The sequence below is a fragment of the Pinus tabuliformis genome, chromosome 8 (assembly GCF_031772625.1).
Source record: "Pinus tabuliformis cultivar Carrire ecotype Pingquan chromosome 8, CPIR1, whole genome shotgun sequence".
Taxonomy (NCBI): Eukaryota; Viridiplantae; Streptophyta; class Pinopsida; order Pinales; family Pinaceae; genus Pinus; species Pinus tabuliformis.
The window spans coordinates 812,965,168-812,980,321 of record NC_142294.1 but is presented as its reverse complement, the minus strand read 5'-3'; positions in this window follow the sequence as shown (position 1 = coordinate 812,980,321).

The following is a 15,154-nucleotide window of genomic DNA, read 5'->3' as shown; positions in this document are numbered from 1 at the left end:
TCTAGTTAGTGTTGAGGCCTATGATCAATCAATTTAATCACATTGTGCTGCAATTATTCTCTAATGTAGTGGTGACAAACTTAGGTGTGTTTAGTTTTAGCAGAAACATGAGTTTCCTTATAACTTGGAAAGTAGGTTATGGATAGTTTGAAATTGCATAGACGATTACCTTTATGCACGATATTTTCTTAGTGACTGGTAAGGATAATCTAGCACATCTTAAGAAACCCACTTCTGCACCTAATCTATGCATGTCCATGCAAGACCTTGATAACAACCAGAACTAGTTGACAAGAGAGTTATGTCAGTTATGAGCGACTATCTATATTTCCACTACCAAAACGTTTGAACAACATTAAGCACTGTCAAGGAGACCAAGAGCAAGAAAAATATTATGCTATGACTCACTATTGCTTTGGTCAACTATTCTCAAAGAATGGGATGAGAAGTTTAAAGAAACAAATGTGATGGATCGAAAAGAATGCTAGAACACTACTACTTCACTCCTATCATTTGGTCATCTGGTTTTGCAATACAACTCCTCTGGAGGACTTAGTAAAACATGCAAGGAGGAACAAATGGGATCCTAATCATGACGTATTCAAGAATCTTCCAATCTCGATTTGGCGAAAAAAATATACTGAAGATTTTATTGTAATTGAGCAAAGAATTGAAGGAAAGGAAATTTGTCCCTTAGAAAATGGCCAAACTTCAAAAGAAAAGGATTATAATTTGAAACCCAACTGCTCATTGTTTGAAGCTTCTATATAAGGCTCTGGAACCAAGAAAACTCTCTGAACGGGACTGGGATTGTTGATTTTGAAGCTACAATACTTGCAGAAGCAACATCAATAGTAGCAAATAAAGGAAATAAGAAAAAAAAAATCTGATTAGGATCATCCATGAGAAGGGTAAATACAACTTTTTCACTAAAAAGCAAAGAAGTGTAAATCTAAGTTTGTCACTAAAAAGGGCTTGTGCATTTCCAAAGATTATCAGAGCTAGATAGGACTAAACTTTGGCACCATTCCCAAGTGCCAAAATGGGGTACATGGAAAAAGTGGTATGAGAGTCAAGGTTCAAAAGTGATTATTCACCAAAAATCTAGTTCCAGTTAGAGAGAATATTCAAACGTTTTGAACTTGTCAATTGGAAAGTCACAAGCTAAGGACGGATGAAGTAAATCCTATAGGAATTAAGAGTCAAGGAGTCCCATGTACAATTTTCCTTGAGTTCATCCTTGGACCTTCAAGAGGATCAAAAGAAGTGCTTCAAAGTGCACACATTACTTCTTCCTCCCATCCTCTTCAATTCGAAATTTTTTGGTTACTTATTTTGCGCCAGTGTTGAAGATTTGAGCAAGATTTGAGCAAATGCTCTATATTTAGACCATTGTCCCAACAATGGTCCTATTTTTCTAAAGAGGGACCAAGTTTGGTAGGTTCCCCTTGAGAAAATTAGAGTTGTTTCTCCTTCATTTAACTCCATACTATTTCTACAATTAGTTCTGATATATGCCGAGTTTTGACCCTTTATATTTGAGATTTTGCTAACCATCCACTATAATTCTTATTCACTGTCTATTGGAAAGATTTGCTATTTCTAAGGCTAATTGTTGCATGCATTTACTGATTAAATTGTGGAATTTTGTCTCTATATAGCATCTCTCAATGTATGGGCCATGTAATTTAAATGAAATCTCCTAGGGATAATTCTATCAATTAATTCATCTTGATAAGCCATCACCTTTTGCACATCGAAGTATAAAAGCTGCAGGAGTACATCACTTTTTCCTAGAAGGCTAACGAAGTAGTCTTGAGGCATATTTGACTAAGAACCAAGGTCTCCATTCATATTTATCATAGACTCCATCTAGTCAGGTTCGATCACCTAGGGCATCATTCTCCGGATAAAATAACCCTCCAAAAAGTTCGATCGCCTAGGCTCTCTTGCATTAATGCTTCCTCAAGGCCTCCTCCAATTTTGAAGCCATTCCGGTTGTGGGGTTTTGAGAAATCCAAGCCCTAGCTTCAAGTACAAACTTTGCCCTAGTATCTCCAAGGCTAGTGCCTCATAGGATCAATTCAACACCTTTAAGTGAGTATTATTTCTATGATACTTTCCCCCTCTTTGTCTGGGTTAAGAACATCATTAATTGCTAAACTCTTACCTCCTAACATAGGTCGGGTCCACTTGGTTCCTTGTGGTCCCTTTCCTTTGAAGACACAATTCTTCAAGAACCATCTAGGATACCAATTTCAATAAAGATTTTAGGGATTGGGAAACTCTTTCACAAGTCATATTCCCTAAACCTAACCCTCAAATCCTCTTATCATTCTCCTAGAAGATAGTGCACCTTGCTTAGAAAGCAAGCGAGCCCTATTCTTCAACTGCTTCTAGAAAGGGATTACTTGGGTCACTCAATATCCACTTGTTGATTTATCCTTCATTTGTGACTCCATATATATCGTGTCTCCTCCCATCGGTGAAAGTCCATAAATAGTAGGGAGCCTTAGCTGAGGTGATAGTGGACTAAGTCTCCATTTGTTGCCCTTGGTCTAGCATTTTCCCTTTAGGGACCCCCTTTCAGTCCCCTGCTAGTTTGAGCGGTAACAAGACTCACATATGCTTTCTTTTGCCTTCAAATACACCTCCTACATGATATTAAACTAAGCTTAGAGATGTTTACCCTATTAATCCAATCATGAATAAAAATGAGGCAGGGATACTCTTTATGTAGGGTCTAGCTCAACTTCTTGTATGCTAAGATAATAATAGTGGACACTAGATCAACATTCTTCTCCAAGAAGAAATAATAAAATAACTTGGAGTCCTCTAGATCCATTCTTTCCTCCAAGGAAACAATAAAATACAATTTCTCATAACTAACTCAAATGACAAGTCAATCAATGCATAAAATAGTGAGTAAGTTATGACATGTCTCCTCCAAGGTGGATGTCTCTCTAATCTAGGGTATCAACCATGTAACGAGCTCTCCAAGTGGCTTATGTGGCTTCTATAAGTGTTATGTCTTGTTGTTACTCAAATTGTATAGGCATGTTGCAAAAATGACTCAAGTTGGGGGTTGTCACTCTAATCCCCGACCTCTCTATTCTAGTTGTCTCCCAACAACAGGTTATGGGGGGTAGTCCATGTGGAAGATGGAATGAGAGACAAGTTAGCAACCAACGAGTCGTGGAGACACAATTGAATGGCCTAGCCACTTGGTTTATTTAGCAAGTTTTTAGATATTAGATAAAATTACTTATGGAACCAGTGCCTTATCGAGTCAACTTGTTTTATATCAATTAAGGACCAAATGACTGAATGAACAACCATTGCTTGAATGCTTAACTTGATTAGATATTGATTCATGACCTTAATGATAGCCCAAGTTTCAAAGTGTTTGAAAGAGTGTTGAACCTGAGTGACCATGAACGGTTCGAAAAATGGACACCGTATGAAGCAGTTATCGCAATTTGGAAAGTCTAGTAAACTGCAATTTATGGACATTTGACCAAGAATAAATTGATTTTTGAAAATATTAAAAAAGAAATATTCCTTGGAATATTCCCTAGAATATTCCTTTTTGGCTAACCAATCATGTGCTGACACATGGCAAGCTCAGAGGCCACCATGTGGCCCTAGAATGGTTATGTAAAATTTTGTTAGGGTCTGACGGAATTGAACCCGTGACCTCTAGTAATACAAACCAACATGCTACCACCTCCACTACCGTTGTTTCTTAACATATCAATGGTACATGTTATATTTATGTTTTAAACAGTCACAGTTTGGGGGTTAGGATCGCCAGCGGTCCCATAAGGGTTGTTCACATGTCTGCAACATGCCACCATTTGCCAACAAACCATGCGGTTTGTGTGATGACCGCCAGCCCAATATTCTTATCCCTAACCGCTAGAGGTTAACCCATCACATGCACACCGACAGTTTTGGTAACGGCCAGCTCCGATGGTTTAGTTTTGTGGAGCGCTAAAAAGGTGGATTCTACCAAAATTAACTACAGTTAAGTGCAGTTAACCCGATTTAGTGGAGCATCCCTAGGGGACACTGACTAAATGCATTCCAAGAGTTTTTTTCAACGAGAGAGAGTGACACAAGAGGCTAGCTAATCTAATTGGAGCCTTCTGAAGCCAATGGAACAATCCAGAGAAGTTGAAGAAGCCATCTTCAAGGATATTTTCATCCAGGGAGATTTTGGAGCTAAGGGTCACCAGGGGTTGGAGGCAGTTACAGGAGCTACTAGTATTCATTCTCAGCAAACCAACAGTCATTTCTAACTATAATGAGCCTTTTGAACCCATTGCAGGGGTTTGTAGAAGCATTTGGAGACTTCTAAAGGCCAAGATGCTACAGGGAATTTTCAGGCAGCTTAGTGCCAACCGTGGAGGAAGGTCTAGTTTGGGGATGTAGTGCTCATTTTGAGCAAGTGATCAGTCTATTGTTGATTTCTAATATGTGATGGAGATAGTAGAAGAGGTTTTAGTGATAGTTGAAGAATTATAAAGGAGTTAGTGATATCAAGAAGCTTAGGGTAGCTCAATGCACCGATTGAAGGAATCAAGTGTAGGGGACCTTAGATTTGTTTGCATAGTGATGACAACCATGATAGGGATATATATGGTTTTCTAAGCCCATTCATTTAGATCAATAACCTTTGGAGTTGAGTGTCGAACTTCTGAAAGAAACTTCGCCATAATCCCAAAGAGCCAAGTCAAGATGACAAAAGCTCAACGAGACATAGCCCACGATATTCGAGTTAACTCCTAGATTAAATTTGTTGTTATGTGTTGATGTTTATTTGCTGCATTATATGGCTTCTATTTGTGGTTAATATCAGTAGAAATAAACCGACTTAAATCACTTAAATAGTTAAAAATAAACAAAGACATACACCTATTTCAAGTACTTAATTCCGCAATTATCAACATAAGCTAGATCATATATTTGTTAAGATTTGGAGTGGGGGGTTCTTGTAAGCATAAAAAGTTATCAAAACCATCATTTCAGATCATAACTATCCTATATGTTATGCGGATTCTATGACTTAGGTGTGATGCAAAAATCTTGATTGCTTTTAATTAGATTCCTATTCTAGGTGTATACTTCCTCTTAACTATTTGGAAGCTGGTCTCTGTTGTGAGAAAGAGGCCAAGGGGAAGAAAGCAGAGGCTTGATTAACGATACCTCCCCTTAGGTACTAGCCACCCGGTGCCTTTGAAGCTATAGAGATTGTGCCTCTTACGACTACAAGGTCACTGTGTTAACCACTAAAGAGGTGTTGGCTCCTCAAGCTAGATGAGAAAGGTGGTCCTATTTTCTATCAACCAAGCTTATGTTGGAGACAAATTATTAAATGCAAAACTAGTCTTAGAATGATATGCAAGGTGGATGAGTGTTTCTTTAGGCGAGATTGTTAATGTTTCCTTGAGTACTTGAGTTATGATTTATGACAATAAGTACTTAGCAATGGAAAAAGAGACAATATCAACCACAAGTGTATGTGCTAATTTAACAAGTGCCAACATGATACAAGATATATCCATGATACAATTGCTTAATAACCACTAAAATATCACCAATACGCTCAAGATAAAGTTGTCACCCACAAATATATAATCGAGAAATGCTGACAAATGATAACAAGTAAAGAAACTAGAGCACTTATCCACTTAGAACAATTAGCCAATGAGACAATACAAAGTGCCAATGACAATTACTCAAAAGAGACAATAATGATCTCAATGTCCTTATAGGCTTTCCGAATTAGATTTCTTAATATCAATTATTCAAGATCATTTTCCACAAATCCTCAAGTCAAGAACACTTAGATTTTAAACGATTTAATTCTCTTTCAAACATAATTAGAACAAGTTACTTCAATGCTAATAAGATTGATAGAAACAATTAGATCTCTCGAAAGACAAGTGATGTAACCAACATACTCCACAATTTAACGAGATAGATTTAATGTCAAGTGCTTTAGATAGTGAGCTTATTTAAGTGCAAAATCTGAGATTTTGGAGCTTACACAAGACATTAATGTGTTAGTGCCTTTGAAACAATAGAAGCAATATGACAATTAGTCCAACCATAAACTTAATTTAATGCTAAATATCCTTTCCATAATGAACTATTAGAGCATGAACAATAGAAGCCTTATGTTCTAAATTCTAATGATATGAAGTGACACTTAATGAGAAATTAAAACAATAATATATAACTCAAGAATTATTCTTTTTCCAAGTACGTCAAACAATGCCAAATTACTTGTTTCCTTAAGAGAACTTTAAATGAAGATGCAAAATATAAAAAGACACTTATGCCATTGTTAGGATTAAAACTTAGCAAGCTTGTAGAGTTACCAAATTCTCATTAAACAAGTCAAGTTATGAGTGCCCCAACCTATGCAATAAATTCCTTGATGTCTTAGGCAAGTTATGAATGATTATTATGGCACTTAAATGAAAAGATTTACTACTGTTACGAAGATATTAGAATGTTGTAGCAAAATAGTGAGAATAAGAGTATTTAAAGATCAAACCTTTAGGCCTTGAGGCCTTGAAGGAACTTTCCCAACTTCTCCCAATTTTTTACAATATCTATGTCACCTGAAAACATAAACTTTGAACCCAAAATCTCTGTAACAACACCAATTGTTAGCTTAGAAATCAAGTGATCACCAACAATGAGGGAATGAGGTGAGGAGAGGCCATGTTGCACACATTTTTTCAACATTCCAAGGAAGCAAGATCTAGAATCGTGAAGGATTTTTTCAAAGTTTAGAACCATCAACCATCAGTCTGTCATGTCATTGCAAATCCATTCTACATGTTTGTAATGTGAATGATGTTAGTATGACCATTTAATTATGCAACAACCTAGGTAAGTCTATGATTGTGACAAATTTCATCCTTGGAGGTTTTTCGTCTCACCGATTCATCTATGTTTCTAAACACGGATGATCGACAGAGTTTTTCTCTCCAACCTCACCCCAAAGCTAGGGTGGAATTTATCGTCAAGGTCTTAAGTGAGTCTTATTTTTTTGGTCAAATCTACTATAAAAGTGATTTGGGAATAATTTAAACCATTTGGATAGATTATTTTATTACAGATCACTTGGTCTACTAAATCATATCGTGTCGTAGACTTGGGTAAGTATTTTGAGGGTCTATAATGAACGAGTATTTCCCCTTCGAGGGTTGAATTTGTAAAACCTTATGTAAAAAATATTTTAGTGTATGGTCCCTCATACTTAAACATCGTGGTTGAAATATTAGATGGTGGAAAAATAATTAATCCCATCATGAGTCAATTAATTAATTTTTCTGGCAAAAGTAAAATTCAATCATAAGCCAGAAAATTAATTAATTTAGAGTCAAAAATTAAAATGTTAGAGAAATTAATTTCTCCAAGTGGAAAAAATCATGGGTCTAAAAGAAATTAATTTCTCGAGGTCCCCCGCCAAGGGAATATTGAAAATTTCAAGAAAAATTGGACCCTTGGACCTTGGTGGTTAAGTCAAAGTCAATTTTTTTAGGAAATTAGATCAAAATAATTATTTTTTACCTAACAAAAATTGGTTTTAATGAGAAATTCGAAAATCCCTCAAAAATAAATATTTTCGATGGTGGAGATTAAATGATCAAATATTTATCAATGGTTGAGATTATTTTGACCGGGATTAACCTAACTAGTTATTTTCCACCTAGAGGATATATAAATTAGAGGCCATTTTTCTTCTCAAGTCATAATGAAAGCTCTAACTCTAGTCTATGTAATTTTGTAATGTTGGTTTTGTTCCAGTGATATGCTAGAAATGTTTGAAATATCATAATAAAGGACCTTGGGGTTTAGTTCATGGTGTTATTTTTCTGATGATCTGTGGTGCATGTTGGGTATGCACTTTCCTATATTGTGCTTAGAATTTTAAAGTTTGTTTATTCATTAGATGGTGATAAGAACATTCTATTGATAGATTTTGGGCCTATTTTAGGTGATCTAATTCGCCATGTCTAACAAGCTTTCTTGAAAAAAATATATTGAGTTTGCAAGTTCCCCCACCCTAGGGCTCCAAGCTCATAGACTTTGGAGGACAGCCAACCTTGTTTGGACTCTGAGAATTTCATTTGGTCTTCTTACTTCACTAAGGTTGTGGGTAATACCATAACTTTCGAAACACCTCTAATCTATCGTGATTATTCATTGTTTAAAAAATTATTTACTCAAAAATATTTATTTCCAAGCATTGTGTATTTCTATATAACTTGTAAATTATTTTTGTAGAATAATTTTTGTAAATAAAATTTTCTAGCCCTTGTTTTGCAGTGATTTGGGTTAAGGGTTTTATTTTAAATTTTATGTTTTGGGGTTTTTAGCATAATTTTAAAGATTTTTTTGATTTATTTTATTTTGTAAATAATTTTTAGATTTCAAAGTTGTAAATATTTATTTGAATTACGTTTTAATTTTGTAGTTTAAAGTTTTTAATTACATTTAACTTTTAATTTGAAATTCAAATTTTACTTGTAAAGTTTTTATCCCACATTCTAAATTTGAAAATAGTTTCTCTAATTTGTGTCTATATATACTAACATTTCACCTTATATTTCACTAATCCTCCGCATTTTAATTTTTTCTTGTATAGGATTTCTTGAGGTTTTTTATTTTATTTTTGTATATATTCAGTTTTTTGGGAAAAATTATTTTTATCTGTAGGGGTAAAATATCTCAAGGGACTGAAGAAAGGAGTAAACCTCTGAAGTTTCCAATGCTTAAAAACCCTATACATCTAGGTTTTTTGAACCCATTTTTGTAGGTCACTTATTTTCAAATTGGGGAAGAAACCCATTTTCTGAAGGCCCTAGCCCTTACCCAACCTAAAAGGTTAGTGTTTGGAACCTATTTTGCAAGAATTAAGAAGGTCGTATGTGTCATGCGGAAAGAGCCAATTTTGCAGACAAAACCGACCTCCCTAGAAACTAAGGCGTTTCTAGTGACAAACAAAACAATCAAGCACTATCTTTCCCTAAATATGCATTTAAAATAAAAGCAACCAGGTGTTTAAGGCTTACCTTTAGTCCAACGTTGTTTGTAGCAGCCTAGCCTCTTCGATCCAGATGAGCTCCTCTCCTTGAAGCCTGCATACATAAACAAGAAAACGATTACATAGCACCTGAATAACTCATATAATAAAACATATTCATCATAAAGACCAAAGAGTTTATGAAACAAATTATATATAACAACTTGTTGAGAAAAATGAACTTAATTGTATTAATTGGAAACAAAAGAAACCTTACAACCAATGCCTTGGTGTTGTGCAGGTCCCTCCCAGGGTCCAGCAAGAGTTCTCCTCTACTTTGATCAGCTCACCCACTTCCAAATGAAGCTAAGAAAGGAATGTGATCTCTCCTCTCAAGCTCTATAAGGGAGTCCTAATTTCAGCAGCATCTACCCTTAGGAATGTTCAGCTTTCAACCTCTCTTGCCTCTGGCCCAATGCCTATATTTATAATGCTTTGGAGGAAGTTAAATAGGTCCACCATCAATGGGATAAGCCCCTCTTTCAAAGGGATAGCTCCCCTCTTCATGGGATAAGTTTCTCTTTCATTGGGATGCATGAACCATCTGGAGGCGCTCAATACATGTCAAACCATCTTCTAGAATGCTCTAGAATCGACCACAAGTAAGTTTTTTGAAGTAAAACTTGCGCCTTTTGACTTTTACAGGGGTACGCACCCACCCCTTTACAGACAGAGCATACAAGTACGCAGGTATTATGTACTTGAGGTGCGGGCCCACAGGTAAGAGTAAGAGAAAGTGCGGAACCAAAGTTATATTGATTTTTTGAAGGCTTTCTCTCTTTTTTGGAGTTCGACGTGAGGAGCAGAGGTATAAGACTTGCCAAGGAGGACAGTATGGTTATTGATGGAGCCATACTGACTGCAAATAGTCATGGTGACAAATTTTAGTGTAACAGATTGCCACCTAAAGTGCGAGGTCTGTAGTAGATTAGGGTTTTATATCATCTAGGAAGGGTGAAGCACTTTATCATTTCGAGGATTATCTTGTGGAGAGCCCAGTCAGAACCTACAAATATTCAACACAAAATACATATATGAGATCATATCATTGCTGAGGTAGACATTCCAATACTCAGATCAAAAACCTAACTAACAAACTAACTACTGCTCTGATATAGGAATGATTTCGCAATACATCATAATCATAGACACATGTAGACACAGTATGGATGCAGCCATCTGTTTATAATTAGTCTACTGTATAATGAATACAAAACTCCTCGCAGCCTGGATGGCGGAAATTAGATCCAGGGTCTTCATTTCTGCTTCCCGAAATAGTACAATTCTATCCATGCGAATAAATGAGTTGATGTCGAACATGGTAGAAACCACTTGATTACCATTCAATGATGTAAATTGTTAACAGTGTGAGAGAGACCACCAGTGATGTCAATGGTTCTCAAAGTACCCAGTACAATCCATGAGATGTGAGTAAGTGTGTTGATGTTGAACATGTCATGGAATCCTTCGATCAAAAGTCAATTATGTAAACTGTCGTCAAAGGCGAGAAACCTGCCATTGAGGCATGCAGATTTCAAGGTACTGATGATTCCTAGATCATCTTTCTAGATAATGTGCTGATGTCGATAGAAAGCGATCCGTCATAGGCAAGCCCACAACACGAAATCATAGATCAAGTTGAAGAAATGTAGCTGTAAGGACTGACTCAGGGATGGTCAAGATGGATGACAGATATTTTGCAGATGAATGGTTTATTTGCAAGACTCCTCTTGAACACATAACGACACTACAGATGGTTTGGTAACAATTGTCCCAAAGTTAATACTCGGAAACCGGCTGAAAACTTTCAATGTGGTTTGATCAACTATTATGCAAAGGATTTCCCAACCCAGGTGAATGAAAAAGTGTCGTGTTCAAGAGTGGTGATAAGGTTTTTCCGAGACAAAGTATAACAAATAGGCTCATTTTCCTCTCTTTTCCCCCACCATTTCTGGCAAGTACCTCTTTATTTTTTACAAGCTTGAGGAGGATAACATTTGCTTGATTATAAGCTCATCCTTCGAATGAGTCCAACTTAGTTTAGATTCGAACCCTAAGAAGGAGTGGTCCATTCCTATTTGTAATCGAACAGGTCCTTTACTGTGAAATTTTAATGAGTCCAGTATAGGAGAAACTCGGCGTTTTTCAATTTTAGAGAGTCTGAAATCACTTAAGAAGACTCCAGGGTTGACCTTTTTCGTAAATTTGTGTCTCCCAAGCCCGAAAAAGTATAAAATAATACTTGAGAGAATTGCTTGATCTTTATGACCAAGGAGTACTTTCATGATTAGTGTCTCTGATTTGAAAAGTAGAAAGCGATCAAGGGCACGTCGTTTTATTTCCAATATCGAATTTGAAACGACAAAAATCCGGCAATCTTTTCATGTTTTTACGGTCAGAAGAGGGCTGTAAGAGGACCGTCTTTTTAATTCCGTTTTAACGAGCTAAAAAGAAAACTCGACAATCTTTTCACATTTTAGGAGTCAGAAAGGAGCTTAAAGATGACTCTGATGTTTTTGTTTGTAAAAAATGACAATTTTCCCTGAAAATCCTTTATCCTGCACAAAAACCAACACATTACTCATACCTGTTGAAGATAGATAAAAATACTTTGAAAAATACCTTTTCATGGTGAAAAATAAACAAATTTACCATTTATTTACCCAAAAAACCTATAAAAAGGGCTTTTACCAATTCATTTTTACCATTTTACTATTTGAGGAGAGAAAAAGGGCTTTTGGCAAGAAACTTCCCGTGGACATTGCGGAGAATCTGACCTTCGAAATCGAACGCCGTCTCTTCCAGGTAATCTACAACATCCTCCTCTTCAATTTCATCCATTTAGAATTCTTTTTTAGGCCCCAGATTTCATTTTTGGGAGGTTTTATGGTTTCAAAAACCGCCTCTCGGGGTACGTAGGCACCACACTAGGGACCCGCGTACCCCAACATTTTCTTAGTTGGAAAAATGTCAGGGGTACGCACCCTGCCTTCAGGGACCCTGCATACCTACGCTCTGTTCCTAAAGGCGGGGTGCGTACCCCGCGCAACGAGTTTTTAAAACCTAAATTGTCCAAAATGGACCAATTTTTTTTTATTTTATGGAATCTAATGGATGTTTCATGGCATGTAGATTGTTCACCATGCTCGATTGGCGTGAGAGAGAGCACGAAGATGTTGATTTGGCCGCCATTAATCATCAACCGTCAATTGATGCTTTGAAGGCATGCGACCTTTACAAATTCTGGGCCATACCTGGCATGAGGGCCCAAGTGAGCTTTCTAGAGTGGCTGGTAGAAAGATGGAACGTTCAGGATCAGTGTTTTTATATTGGAGGGCACCAGCTTGAGATGGAGCTGGCAAATATCTACTTTATCACTGGTTTGCCCAAGAGAGGCGAACACTTGACTCTGTTCGGGACTAGGCCAGGTGGCCAGTCTGTCACTAGTCTCTGACTAGAGTGGTGTAACACTCAGTCTTAGGAGAAGGGGATAGAAATCAAAACTATATCCCGTCCTGAACTTATGGTGATTGCCTTTATAGTTACCAGACTTTGTGGGGCTACCGCTTTACACATTGCCATTGGATCCCAGATGCGGATGGCAATTGATTGCTATCGAGGTACTATTTTCAACTGGTGTGATGATGTGTTGGCCAATGTAGAAGGCCAACTGACTAGAGCCAAAAACGGACAGCTAAAGACCTTTGGTTATGGGGCTTTAGTTGTGAGTTTTGGCTTAGAGAGGGTTCTGATGCTAATCCCACAGTAGCTCACTGTTGAGGTTGGGCTTCCTCGAGAGCCCAAATTGATGTGATGGGTTGCGGTTATGGCCCGTCATCCTGATGAGGGGACGGAGGTTGTCCGATTTACTCTGGAGTACTTTTGCTGGTTAGAAAACCAGGTCTTTGCTATACAGGATTTTCCTTATGCCGGAGTTGATTTTCGTGGAGATCCGGACATGGTTCTTCCACCGGGAGAACAATGGGATGATACAGGTAACTTCATTTTTCACAAGTTTTTTAAACTATCTATTATTTTTGTTTGTTTTATATCGTCTCAAAACTGATAGTAATAATTTTCAAAATGTAGATGTAGGCCCACGACGTCCAGCCAATCTCTGGCCTTACGAGAGGAGACTACCAGCTGCAGCAGCACCGGCCCCACAGGACGAGGCCACAGAGACTTTGGCTGAGTTGGAAAGTGACCTGGAGTGTCTTACAGCAGATATACCGGAGACTACCATAGATGATATTCCAATCAGGTTTCAGCGCTATGTAGTCGGGGTCCTAGGACCTTTTAGGAGGTTCTTGTGTAGGGTGGCCCGTGCAGTGGTGTCATATAGAGATCATCACCAGTGATTGGATGGTCGTTTTGTAGACACATGTGACATTTTGGTTTTTTGTACTTATCATTTTTGCCAATCATAAGGTGTTTTTCAACCTATGATCGAAGACGATGTATTTTTTGACACACTCCTATATATATATATATCATTATTACTGGCTTATCTTGTAAATCATGTTATGGAATGGTTTTAAATTTACATGTATGATTATTGCAAATGTCTATTTAACATTCGAGAAGCAATTGCATCTGCTAATGTATTTAAAGACCTTGGAATATGCTGATATTCAATGTAATTAAACTCATGTTCCAAGAGACGCACACTCAAAAATAATCTTAATAACACTGGATTTCTAATGGCATACACTCTATTAAGCTGTAATACAACGAGTTCAGAATCTAACCTCACTATCAAACTCTGAATCCCAAATGAAATAGATTCAGATAATAACTCAATCACTGCACTATACTCGGCAATGTTGTTTGTTGTTTGACCGAGGCTTACCCCATGCATAGAAACTAACTCGTCAGAGGGTGAATAGATAACCCAAGCTGCGGAAGAAATGTTCCATGTACTATGACAAGCACCATCAACAAATCCAATGTATGTTTGGAGAGGCATCGATATCTGCAATATCAAGAGTAAAACCAAGATAAGCCAGAATAATGACGAAAACACACTCTCTAAGCTAAGCACACTGTCTAAACTAACAAACACACCAGCTAGAAAGAAAAACTATCCTAACTAAAAATATCCATACCCATTCTTTTAAGCATAATACCTCTTCAAGTAAAGACCATTTCTGGGTTTACCTAAAGAGTTCCCGTCAAAGTCTACCAACTCATATGCCCCTTTTTCTAGCTTTCGTTTGACAATATAGGGCCCATGCCACATAGGAACGAATTTTCCAGCACCTAATTTATCATTAGCTTGATCATACAATAACACTAGGTCTCCTTCCGAAAAATTTCGAGGGGTCACATTTCGATCATACTGAGCTTTCATACGTTTTGCGTGAGTCTCGATCGCCAATGCAGCATCACGTCGATTCTCATCTAATTGAGCTAAGTATAATAAACGCTTCTCCTCTTCGGAAGTAGCTGGAAGTAACTCGATGGCCATTTGTAGTGATGGGATTTCGCATTCAATGGGTAGCACATCTTCCAAACCATAAACTAGTTGGAAAGGAGTGAACCCTGTTGATGTTTTCACTAAGGTTCGGTACGCCTAAAGCGCTGAAAATAACATGTTGTGCCAATTCGACCGATGAATACCAATGATTCGTCAGATCATGATAACTAAAACTTTGTTGATGGACTCAACCAGACCATTCGCTTGTGGATAATAAGGAGTTGAACTATCATGACGCAAACCAAGCTGGCCTGTAAGTTCTGTCATCATAACTTTTCGAAAATGGCGCCCATGGTCAGTGATTATCACTTGTGGGACACCAAACCTAGCAATTATATGATTGAACACGAAAATTGCAGCTGTCTTGCCGTCTGCCTCGAATGTAGGCATCGCCTCGGCCCATTTAGTAAAATAATCTACCGCAAGGATGATATATGCATGCCCCCCAGCCGAGTGAGGGTTACATGTAATAAAATCGATACCCCATTTGGCAAAAGGACCAACGGCAATTATAGGGTGGAGAGGAGTAGGTGGAGCGCGCATCTTTCGATCAAACACTTGATAGTTGTGGC